The 9,422-nt window shown below is 42.8% G+C and overlaps 1 long non-coding RNA gene across 1 annotated transcript in view; it reads right to left on the bottom strand.

The window, feature by feature from the left end:
• Window positions 1-908: 908 nt before the first annotated feature.
• The window catches only part of LOC118477237, an 11,469-nt gene continuing 2,955 nt past the window's right edge, over window positions 909-9,422 (bottom strand). Inside the window, exon 2 of the long non-coding RNA XR_004858236.1 lies at window positions 909-1,065. This is a non-coding gene — a long non-coding RNA (uncharacterized LOC118477237). The remainder of the gene's footprint in view (window positions 1,066-9,422) is intronic.

Below are 9,422 nucleotides of genomic sequence, written 5' to 3'. Positions count from 1 at the left end.
TGGCGGGTGCTCTGGTGTGGTTTGCTTCTTCTTTCCTATCAAACATCTATCGTCCTTATCTCCACTTCTTTTTTATGTTGTGACTCTCTTGTAACACCTCTAATCTCCTGACGCTCATATGACCTTATGCAGTTGCGAGCGCCGTAAAATCTCTATTAAAACAAGCTCCTAAAGTTTTATTCAGAAAAAAATAAAACTCGGGTCCCTCTTAATGTGTAGTCCATGGTCTTTGTAGTGGTTTGCACACTACATTCAAAATTCAGTAAATGAGTTGGAATCGGAGATTCTCACAACGTTAACTTGACACGTATAATAAAGATAAAGATGAAGGGAGATTGGCCTATATCAAGTATTTATGTAAAAAGCATGTTTCTATAGTGTCATAATGGCACAATCTAAGACGTTCGTCTGTCTATGACAACCACTTTACTCGACAATGGATGGCGGTCTTAGACAGTTTCGCGCTCATATGACCTTAGCAGTTGCGAGCGCCGTAAAACCTTATACTATACAGACAGTTTCGACTGTAACTTCCACATAAGTCTTATCATTTAGGGCCTATAAATGTGTGTGTGTGTGTGCGTGTATGTGTGTGTGTGTGTGTGTGTGTGTGTGTGAGAGAGAGAGAGAGAGAGGGAGAGAAACAGATAGACAGACAGACACACCGACAGACAAACAGACAGACAAATCATTATACATACATACTTATACACATACAAATTGCTTTTATACATAAATTATATACCGATGATCTCGTCTAAGACAACCATCCACTGTAGAGAGGGGGGAGTGGTCATCTTAGGCAGGTTCAATGAATATTTTTTTTTTAACGCAAGGTGGGAAGTGATCGTTTGTACAGATGTTTGTCTTGGACAGGTGAATGTTAGAACAGATTCGACACTGTTTATGTGTCCCTAAGGGGAGGGGGGTGAAGGTTTTTATTGAATTTCCAACCACTAGTACAAAAGCTAACTGGACGAGCTGGCCTGCCTGCCACATCAACGTTTGCAAGACGTCGTTACGTAACGGTCTCCAGTCAGTTCAGCGTAGGCCTCTCAGAAAGACCTGCAGATACCATACAGGAAATGTTCAACGCCTTCATTCTTGAATGAAGTTGGTTCATGTACCTACTCTGCCGAACTATTACCTGCTCGAAAAATAGAACAGCGATAAGAATTACGGTTAGCCTGTCTCACAAGAATGAAGGTTCATGTCTCTTCAAATCGATTAAACGTCAATCAATAAAAACTCTGATGGGAAAATGGGTGGATTGGTGGAGGTCACATATTCATATATTCAACGAACAACATCGTGTGGAAGGTTTTTGCACTTGCCAAATTTCAAGAATTGTTCGGGTCCGATTTGAATTTATAACGGTTGCCTCTTCGGCACTGCGGTCCAACATGATACCAGCTTCGCAAATGTTTTGCATGCACCTGATAATATTTTCTTTATTCACACAAAAACGATTATACAGAATTCCAATGTTCTTAAGTGTGTGATGTGACGTTGTTGTATCATCGACTGATGCATCTTACGCTTGCCGTTGTTTCCCAAATTTCTTTAAAAAGATCAATGAAAGTGATTTGTCATTTATTATTTATTGTTATCTTCCATTTACACCAAGAGGCCAATTCGTATGAGGTGCGGTATGAATATATGAGAAATTGAAGGAAAACAGTCTTTATTTCCTCAGGTGGAAATTTGGTATATTTATTCACAGTGGCGGCTCGTGGTTTATACATGTAGAACTGACCGGCCATCATTCACATAGACTCTTTCTTCCTTCCCCCGCCCCCTTCCTTCACAACACACACACACACACACACACACACACACACACACACACACACACACACACACACTAACGCACACACAAATACATACTCTCTCTCTCTCTCTCTCTCTCTCTCTCTCTCTCTCTCTCTCTCTCTCTCTCTCTCCTCATTTTATACCACTACTTTCGCCACCCCACCCCCTTCCCCATTCACACACACACCACTGTAAACATTTTTATATAATGTGAAAGAGCTGAAATATGGTAGTGTCAAGAAACAGACTTGAACGGCATAGAAAAAGAAACACTACTTGTTTGTTTGTTTTTGTAAAGTGTTTTACGGCGCTCGCAACTGCATAGGTCATATGAGCGCGCGGGACACTCCTAATATTTTCAGTTGGTAGGAAATTTTGAATTTTGCCCGGATGGCGGCCGAAGCCTACTCTTATCGATTTTAGACCACCAAGGGATCTTTAACGTGCGCAACCTGCACACGGGCCCTCCGAGATTTTTCGCCCTTGTCCGAGAAGGCTAGGTATAGATCTTTCCTACCAGAAGATCAGGGGTGTGGCAGAAAGACAGCAGTAAGGAGAAGCCAAGGAGTAGCAGTAGAAAGGCTGCAGAAAGAGTCAGGAGCCCAGAGGAGGGGGCAAAGGAGGTGAGGGGGCGGGGGCAGAAAGTGGAAATGAAAGCAGACAACAGAACATTGCTAGAGAGCAGGAAAGGAGGTGAAAGGAGACAATTTTAGAGAAGAAAATTTTTCGGTCGCTACCCGGATTCGAACCCGGGACCTTTGAATGAGAGGCCAACACCTTAACCTCTAGGCCACGAGAGCCCCCGAAACACTACTAGAGTCTATTCTAGAAAACAAACTGAAAGTGAAAAGTGCAGTGAACTGCTGGTCATGGCCTCCGGTATTTTAACCAAAGACTTTTACTTTCTACTAAGTTTGTACACACCCACACACAATATCGACGTGCACTCGACCTGTAAAAATAAGAACAGTACTGTATGATGGCAAAAAGTCAATTGATACTGTACCAATGACGCTGTCCCATGCAGATTAAGACTACAATCAGATATTATACAAAGCTGGACAAAGTTAGTTTTCTATCTTTATGTAATCAAACGTTCTTCATCTCACTCCTCAGTTTTCAGAACACAGTGGTAACAAAGTGGGGAAGTGTGTCAAATGCTAATTATAGAACTTGGAGTCTAGCTGGGGTGACAGTGGATAAGGGGGGGGAAGGGAGGGGGTAGGCCCATTGTTTTCGGCCCAGACTCTGACAGCCGAGAGCCTCTCCTCGTTATAATTCTCCTTATATATCTTCACGAGACGATTCCTCTTTTCGCCGGCTAGACTCATATGGGCCAGGTACGTTGTTTGTGGGGAGAAAGCGATGAAAAGTCACCAATTAGGAACTACAGGTGGTTAAAAATTCAATAATAAAAAAAGATTAGTGCCATGCTGACAATAAATGTTCTGATGATAGTACTAATAGTAGAGAAAGGCTGAATGATAAGTACATGTATTGAGCTGATAAAATATTTCATGTGTCTGTGCTGCTCAAGACTCAAGACTCAAGACAGTCTCATTACATGTACTGATTTTGTAAGCAACACGGAGGCCAATTTGGCAACCAAGGGATGCTATATTCGCTCTAAGGGCAGTCGATGCCTTTTGCCCAGCGGATTGACTTCATCGCTGTACTCGCCGTGTTCGTTTGTCCTCGTACGAAGTTCCGCGACGTGACGGCTTGACGGGAGACGATTTAAAGTTACGAGCCGGTGCGATAAACAAAGGTGAAGGAATGAGGCTCTGTCGCGACAAAACAGCAGTGAATCCCACTTGTCTATTTGAACGCCTTCAAATCGGCAAGGTGCTGTTTGAATGTTGATACATGTTTATTCGGATTTACTTAAAACTGAATGAAAATCATCATCAGCAATAAATCTCTTGTCAACAGTAGAGGTGACAAAAATTTGACAGGCACCGCCGGTCTTGCCCAGTTCACAAACCGCCCCTGCATATTCACAGTGACCTAGACAGCCTATACAGTACGTGTAAGACAATGTATAGCAAACATCAACCAGTTTCAAATACACAAGGTATAATATCTCTGCTCGCTGACCGCAGTGCAAACTGGATCCTGTGATATTTTCTGTGTAGGCAAACCCCGCTGACCATCCATAGAAAACTTCAAACTGACATTATTAGACTGTGTTCATGAACCTATATAATGTCTTCACCAACTCGACCAGTACACGTACCCAGTGCCCTCTGCACACAGTGATGTTGGCCCGACATGTATGAACTTTAATGATGTATTATATTACCGTTTGGTGGTTAAGATCCTCGTATCTGACCACACAACCCGGGGACACCCAACACGACTACAAACAACAGTGGCGTCCGCGGGAGGCTACTCGCAACTAACAAGGTATGTTCGCTTTTTTAAAAATTTAGGTGAGGGGGCTCTCGTGGCCTGTAGGTTAAGGTGGTCGCAACTCATTCAATAGGTCCCGGGTTCGAACCCGAATAGCGACGGACATTTTTCTTCTTTAAAATTGTCTCATTTCACGTCCTTTCCTGCTCTCTGGCAATGTTCTGTCGTCTGCTTTCGTCTCCACTTTCTGCCCCCACCCCCTCACCTCCTTTGCCCCCTCCTCTGGGCTCCTGACTTTTTCTTCAGCCTTTCTACTGCTACTCTGTGGCTCCTTCTTACTGCTGTCTTTCAGACACACCCCATGATCTTATGGTAGAAAAGATCTACACCTAGCCGTCTCGGGCAAAAGCGAAAAACCCCGGAGAGCCCGTGTGCTTAAAGATCCCGTCGGTTCAAAATCGATAAGAGTAGGCTTCGGCTGCCACCCGGGCAAAATTCAAAAAGTCCTTCCAACTGAAAATGTACAATGTGTCCCGCGCCGCACTCATATGACCTTATGCAGTTGCGAGAGTCGTAAAACACTTACCAAAAAAAAAAAAAAAAAATTTTAAATGTTGGAGTTATTGCCCAATAACACAATTTAGATCATTATAGCAGGCGAGCTTCGACCCTGCCATCAGGGCCAACCAGGGCTGAGAAGAATGCAACATCCCAGCTGACAAACCAAGATACTTGTAAAGAATCCTCCTTACACCGGAATGGCTCTCACGTCTTCTGCGTGTGACGGCGAAGTGGCTAACCGCTACACCACGATGCTGGTTGTTTCCCTCAAACATTTCGCATTTTTCTAACGTTTTACCGAGGGGAGACCTGGTACGTGCTGCTAGGACGAAGGTTTTTGTATAAGATTACAATTAAATTTCGGCGTTTCGGTACAACGAAAAAGTTTTGGATTCAATCAATGCAATTTCTAACGTTCCCATCAACACTAACCCGATCCTCAAGCTGTTTCGGTCCTGCCTGTCAAGGTTAACCTGGGCTGGGTGGGATACGGTATCCTTGTAAACAGAGGGACGGAGTTGGCTCAATTCAACAGTCTTAATGAGATAAAAAGGGTAGGCCTAGTTGCCACTTTTTCCCCCTTAAGTTGCTCTTTCCCTTGCCTTGGGCGTTTCAAGCAGTGCTCACCGGTCATTCACCTAGTAAGGCGTGCAGGATCGCTGAGAGTTGCCGTGATAGCTTCTCTGATTATGCCCGTCGTATACCCACCACATGTAGAATCTGAACGCTCAGATTTGATTGTGACACCTTCGCTGTAGGGAAGACGTGGGAACATGGAGAACTTAAGAATGAACGGAGAAGATGAGAAGGGGGGGGGGGGAGAGAGAGAGAGAGAGAGAGAGAGAGAGAGAGAGAGAGAGAGAGAGAGAGAGAGAGAGGGAGGGAGGGAGGGAGGGAGGGAGGGAGGGAGGGAGGGAGGGAGAGAGAGAGAGAGAGAGAGAGAGAGAGAGAGAGAGAGAGAGAGAGAGAGAGAGAGAGAGTACTTAGGCACAAGGATCCTTACTCGAACGATAGTATTGTTATGATGTAAACTTAGGCTAACTTTCTACGTGGAAATGACGGCAGAAAAACGGAGCAAATACCTTACACTCAGAAATAAAATGCCCAACTCATTATAATTATACATGTATTATAGAGTCTATAAGATACATTAAGCCATTCTATTTATGAGCGTGACCTAATGGAAGAGAGAAGTCATGAAAAGTCTCAAGATGAAAGAGAAGGACCATTTTAACAACACGAACGCTAATATAATTAATTTATCAGGTAACATCAGAAGAGAACCAAGAACACTACCTATGCAGACTGTGCAGATCGGCGATACTCTCCTTGCACTCACTGCAGTCGACTTTTCCCGGCACGAAATGGCGACTTGTGTCCTCATCAAAAGACATTAAAAGTAGACCATTACAGCTCAAGCTCAATCACTATCGTTCGTTGTAATGGAACTGTATCAACTAGCGCTATTCTGGTGCCCAACACTGTAATTTTTCTGCTTTATTCGTACGGTATCCATCTTGTTTGCTGGTTGTTGTTTTTTGTGTGTTTTTTTTTAATTTCCGAGTTCCTATATTTTTATGATCATCACCATTGCAAACAAGTTTCTTACGGCCTCAGCGGTCCTTTCCTGAGCGTTAGTTGAAAAAAGATTTTTTTAACCCTCTTCTTTTTAAATGAAACACTTGGCTACATTCTTGTCAGGTCACGCCTTATGGTTACAAGGATAGAAAATGAAAGCCGCTCTGTTCGGGTCAACATCAACACACCTCTCCCCGTGAAATAAAATAAACAGTTTTAAGTTTAGATAAGCGACATAACCATACTATGGACTTTGTGACCCCGCCCCTTTCTCGGCGTTAAAACGAGTTCTGTGTTAGAAGGTATATAGTTTTAGTAAGACTTTTACGGCACTTGCAATACAAATAGGTCATAGCCCATTTTAGGATTAAGTGCCAAAGATGAGAAGTTTAGAGGTGTTGCAAGAGAACAACATACGGGGAAAAGAAGGAGGAATAATAAAGATGATGGATAAAAGAAGGAGCAAACCACACTAAAACTAAAACACTCGCCAATCACCTACTCCGTTAGGTCAGTTGGCATCATGCTTTGGGGGGGGTTATGGTGCAGGTGATCATTGTTTGAGTCATCAATGAAATTGGGCGCTCTTGAATTTGGGTCGCTAATAATTGGTTAAGGGCTTTCTATCGACCTGGCTCTGCCCTTTCATAGATGGATGGTTTTAATTCAGAGGTCTTACCTCTCTTATGTAACCTCAAAGTCAAAGTGTTTACAGGAACGTTAGACCTCTTCCATACCCTACCATACCAGTGGACTGTGTGAAATAAAACAAGATATAATGGGCCTACTGCGAGGCAGAAGGTGGGACTTCTCCAGTGGCGAAATGTCGCTCACAAAAAATCTACACTCAGAGAAATAAATCAACTGCTTGCCCGGAGCAAGCGTAATTCCACTAAATGCAGGCACATGTGGATGTCGATACTGAATGTCAACATCTTTTTTACTTATACATGTAGTTATTCCTTTGTATATACATATATACGTATTTTATATATTGGACGAGTGCACGGCCACGCCCACTTGTGGCCAAGAGGATGTTAAACCCGTTCTATGGAAAGAAACCTTAAACGCCACCCAACAACTTTGAGAACAGGTGGCGAAGCGGTGCGTTCGGTTTGCAAGTCAGCAAAACCGTGATACAAGGCTGTGCACTATCGCCACATCTATATTTCATAGACCATAATATATTACAGGCTACATGTACTTCACGGAAAGTGTCAAAGTCGACAGGAAGACTGACCCAGAGCCCTCAGCATATCAAGAAGTGACCCCACGAAACGCGCTACAACTCCAAGGTCGACACGAACTGGCCATTCATGATTCAATCTGTGAAGACACCAAAACCTAATGAAAAACAAAATATCTCATAGACAAGAAAACAAAATTATCAACTACAACAACAACAACAACAACAACAACAACAACAACAACAACAACATCAGTGATAAAACAGACAAGGAGCCACGTTGGTTATTAATTAATAACCAAATTATCTTGCAGGGCCAATTTGATGAGTTCCCCAATTGTTACAGCTACGTTATTGGACATGTCATTCAAACCTCGTTGTACCCCCCCCGTTGTACTGTCAACCCCGCTTACCGCCATGTATTTTCAAAGTACGAAAAGAATCCCCTATACATGTATTATCAACATAGTATTTGCGCTTTAATACCGCCATCCGACAACTGTCTCAGTTGTACGGGCGGTCCTTATGTTGTAAATTTACCCCGTGGTACTGCCAGCGAACTGGCAGCCTGAAGTACACAGTACACACTTTGGCTTCCCTCGACGCATGCATATCCACTCGGTGGTTGCTTGACAATATATTTTATTCAAAAGTCTCTACGATCTAGGTCTAGGTGTAAAGAAAACGCTTTTTGTCGATTTGCTCCCTCCCCGCCCTTATCATGTAGATTTCTGGCAATATGAATAGATGTACTGTAGAATGTAGTGTGTCACAAGCGAACACAATACCAGAAAAGTACAACAAAAAATAAAACTTAACTCTGTAATTCAGCACCAAATTCGCTCCCCTCGTCGAGCGCTGATTATGAAAATACTCTTTTGCCTTGGTCCAAATGTTAAAAAAATAGGAAATAATAATTACATTTTAAAGTCGCCGAAGAAACTTAAACTCGAGCAAAGGAACCCCACCATCTCCCCGGGCACCAAATATCGGCCCAAAATAACTTACAGGCTGGTATAAAATGCCCGTTTTTTAAGGGGGGGGGTGGTTGTTTTTTAAAATTATTTAGCGAGGACCCACGCTAAAGTGTAGTGTAAGTGGCAGAACGAACGGAGATGACTCATTGCTTCATCTTGTGATCGGAAAACCAGTTCCGTTGAAGTTGGGCAGTCGGTGCTACATGGACATGAAAACCACGTTGTAGGCCTACCACCAGCCCCGCTGTACCGCCAACTTCACGCTCGTCCCAGAGGTAGACGGTATAAAACGAGGTTGACTGTATTTCTTTGTTAGATTAATTCCAGTTTGATTTCATCTGGGCCTTGACTCCTGCGGGTAAGAGATCTGCTATAGTCGGGTCAGATCGGGGGTACATTTGCACTAGGTTTTCGCAACCAATCATTTGAAGTTAACCAGATCTTGACTAATGTTTATGAGCACTCACGGCGATTAAGAAGAAAATGCGCTTTGGGTGGTTAATCTAAGCCTGACTAATTGATACATGTAACTCTTCCTCATTAATACAGCAATATAAAAGACTTTTTTATTTCAATGTTTTTCGAACTTGAACAGTTCAGCTAGTGGGAATATTTTAAGAAAGACCAACGAAATTTATAAATCAAGTAGGCACACGTATAATATGTAGCTGTGTAGGCCTACACGAGTGGGAAATCATTCAAAACAAGAGGGCTTAAAAATAGAAGAAGAAAATCAAAGGTAGCTAGATTCAATAGTCTAGTATAGCTTATTTCGCTGTAGGCCTGAGACGTCTAACAGCTGACTATCCTTGCTGAATTCCAGTGTGTGCAGTGTGCAGACTGTCATATTATTTTCGTCTTATTTTGTTTCCATATTGTCTTTTAGTTTGGTTTTGACATTTCTTTTTATTTTCTTTTGAGGGGGGTTGTTGTTAGTGGGTTTTTTAATAGGTGGG

This window comes from Aplysia californica, unplaced genomic scaffold (assembly GCF_000002075.1).
Source record: "Aplysia californica isolate F4 #8 unplaced genomic scaffold, AplCal3.0 scaffold00046, whole genome shotgun sequence".
Taxonomy (NCBI): Eukaryota; Metazoa; Mollusca; class Gastropoda; order Aplysiida; family Aplysiidae; genus Aplysia; species Aplysia californica.
Note: the sequence above shows the minus strand (reverse complement) of the source record. Positions and strands in the feature narration are given on the sequence as shown.